Raw genomic sequence first — 3,517 nt, 5'->3', positions numbered from 1 at the left:
AAAAATATTGTAATACAAAACAAAATAAATAAATTTGTGTATTTCTCTCTCTCTCTCTCTCTCTTTTGTGCTACATAAATAATAATGTAGTGCGAAATTATAATATGCAAGGATTGATGCGTGAAGTCTTGCGCAAGCGTATATAATAAGTAATGCAAGCGATCATTGAAATGACAAGCAAGAGGCGATCGTCAAATTAAAAAATGGAATAAGAATATATATAAAATCCTGTCTGTATCTCATTAATTTACCGAATAAAGCTGTTCAATACGTTAATTACAGCTGTTTGCGTACGTAATTTGTGTTCTACAATAAATTAATTTAAAAATAAATAAAATAAATTAATAAATGTATTTATTTATTTATTTATTTATTCATTTATAATGTACAAAAATTATGCAAAAATTGTAACACTGCTTTACTTGAAAAGTCTAATATAACAATGACCAAACATATACTCATTTTTCAATTATTATTATTTAAGTTAATAATAAAACAGTTACAAAGATTACAAATCTTAATATTAAATCCATCCTACATCAAAAATACATATTGTTGAAAATATTTATAAAGTTAACAGTGCAATTTTTCATCATGGAAACATAAACGATGAACATAACACAAATATATTGCAAACTAAAGGTATAAAATGGATATCCGTAAATAATTTTAAAGTTGAGACATGTCAATGACCTCAAAATGATAAGAGAGCATACATATTTTTCTTAGAACAAATAAATAAATAAATAAATTAAATCAATAAACTATTAAAATTGAGAGAAAGTATATTAAATTAAACTAACAATTTTATCAATAATAATGTGTTTATTTTTAGAAGATTTAAATTCTATTTTAGTTTAATAAAAAGCAGTGAGATCCCATAAAAAATCTTTAAAAAATATATATACGCCAAATACATAAAAAATGTCACATTCTTTCTAAAACTAAGAACAGTTTTTTTTTATAATTTAAATATACAATTATTTAAAAATTGATTGATCAAAAATAGTCGTGAAATCAATAAATTATAGCCAAGTTATTAAACTAGTCTCATTATTTTAAAAAGACCTCAAAAAAGCTTATTTGTAAAAAACATTCAAAAATTAAAAAAATAGAAGTGATAAACCGGATTATAATGAAGAAAACACTTGGCGTGCCCAGGTCGTGTTAAAATGCAATATATTCCACATGTTTTATAATATATATGTTTTATATTATAGTATATAAATTATTTGCAGATATACACATGAAACTAATAGTCAGATAAAGTACCCGGATCGTATGAAAACGCACGAAATAGTTGCGGATACACAAACATGAATGCAATAGTTAGATAAAAAAGCATATATATATACCCAGATAGCAAAACCTGCTGAGACAGATTTCGAGCAGAGTATGCTATCGTTATTTGATGGCAGAATGGCAACAAATTTCATCACAGTATCTGTACTATATGATGATGTCGACAAACTGTTATCAAAAATATGACAAAGCGTGTTAACATACTATGCGAGCAGATTGGCGACAGAAAGCACACAGTTTGCTAACTTAACTTGACCGCAGATTGTCGGCAGAAATCGAGCAGGGAGCTGCGCTGTCACTAAATACTTGCAAAACTGCCGCTAGATAGAGTTTGTTGGTATACATTTCTCGCATTTAAAATTTGTCGAGTCTCTTATATAATCAATATCGAAGCTGGGGTATGTCAAAATTATTTGCGTATTATTCATGTATGTACTTAAATGTTAGTACGAAATATGAATAATGCTTTTACGTCAAAGAAGCTATATGAGTATTATAAGTATAAAATGAGCATAGAATTATTAGAAAATTGTAATTGCTAGTGTACAGAGAACAAGGACAAGATGATGCTTTTACATCTTTAGAATATTCTCGGAAAGAGGAATTAAATGCTTTAATGTAAAATACATATATTAATTTTTATTAATAAAATAAAGTTAAAATTATTTCTTTCAAATAAAATTTAAAATAAAAAGACTAAAAACATCATTTTTAAAGATTTCAATACCAATGACAATGCTTACAATTTAAATGCTTACAAAACTGCAAAATCTGCTCGATTTCTGTTACCAATCTGCTGTCAAGTTATGCTTGCAGGCTTTGTCCGGTTTCTGCTCCCAATTTGTCGTCAAATTATATCAGCAGATTTTGCTCAATTTCTGTCTGCAATCTGCTGACATATCGTGTCAACAGACTTTGTCGACAGATCCTGAGCTTAATGCGGACACAGATGGCTATGGTTCTGCTACCAGAATCTGTTCGAATTTGCTGCCAATCTGCATGCAGACTGTGCGCAGTTTGCTATCTGGGCTCTTAAAGGGGATATAAAATGGTACCATTGGTTTGATTTTGGGTAATGTTGTCAAGGTCAAGGAAAGGTCACTTCAAATTTATTAAATGGAAGCCTTTATTTTTTATTGCATATTCTTGTAGCTTATTTTGAAAACTTTTCCACTAAGCACTTATCGAATTATAGGGTTTGAAAGTTACAGTATCACTGGCATTAGCATTATCCAAGGTGTCCGAACAATGGCTAAAACTTTTTGAATGTTGTTCAGAATCATGACCTTGACAATATATGTCAAGGTTATGGCCATTGGAGGTTGTTCCTCTTTTTTTCAAAAAATAAAAATTAAAAAAAATGAAAATAAGAACGACCTTTAATGATCTTGACCTTAACATATGTTGTTAAGGTTAAGGTTATGATTCTGAACAACATTCAAAAGGTTTTAGTCATCGTTCGGATATCTTGGATAATACTAATTTCAGCGAAACTATAACTTTCAAGCCTTATGACTCGAAAAGTGTTTAATAGAAAAATCAAAAATATTTTATTATAGTGTTTTGAAAAGCTCTCGAGATAAGTTACAGGAATATGTAATGAAAACTTCTATTTAAAAATTTTGAAATGACCTTTCCCTGATCTTGACAACGCCACCCAAGGTCAAACCAATTGTACCAAACATTTTATGTCCCCATTGAAGTCATACAACATTTGTTTGAAACATTTTTTTGTGTTCATTCAAAAAATAAAAATAATTTTTAAAAATTAAAATAAGAGCAACAATCTCTAATGGCCTTGACCTTGACATATGTTGTCAAAGTCATGATCCTGAACAACATTTAAAAGGTTTCAGCCATTGAATGTTCGGACACCTGTGATAATGCTAATACTGACGGTATAAATTTCAAATCTCATAACTCGAGATGTAGGTACTGAACCAAAAAAGACTATTATGGTGTTTTGGAAAACTCTTGAAGTTACAAGAATGTGCAATAAAAAATGGGGAAGGTTCTATTTAAAAAATTCAACTTGATTTTTATATGACCTTATGGACTCCATTGAAAGTCAAATTCTTGTTACCATTAGGCACATTTTATTTAATTGTACAACTTTGCTTCTTATATATTTTTCGCTAGTCGATTGTTTTCGAGATTTTAGCGTTTTCGGAGTTTTTGACGACCCTGTGTGTGTGTGTGCGTGCGTGTGTGTGCG

The sequence above is a fragment of the Wasmannia auropunctata genome, unplaced genomic scaffold, assembly GCF_000956235.1.
Source record: "Wasmannia auropunctata unplaced genomic scaffold, wasmannia.A_1.0 LD336043.1, whole genome shotgun sequence".
Lineage (NCBI taxonomy): Eukaryota > Metazoa > Arthropoda > Insecta > Hymenoptera > Formicidae > Wasmannia > Wasmannia auropunctata.
The sequence above is the reverse complement of the archived record's forward strand: the minus strand, read 5'-3'. Positions refer to the sequence as shown.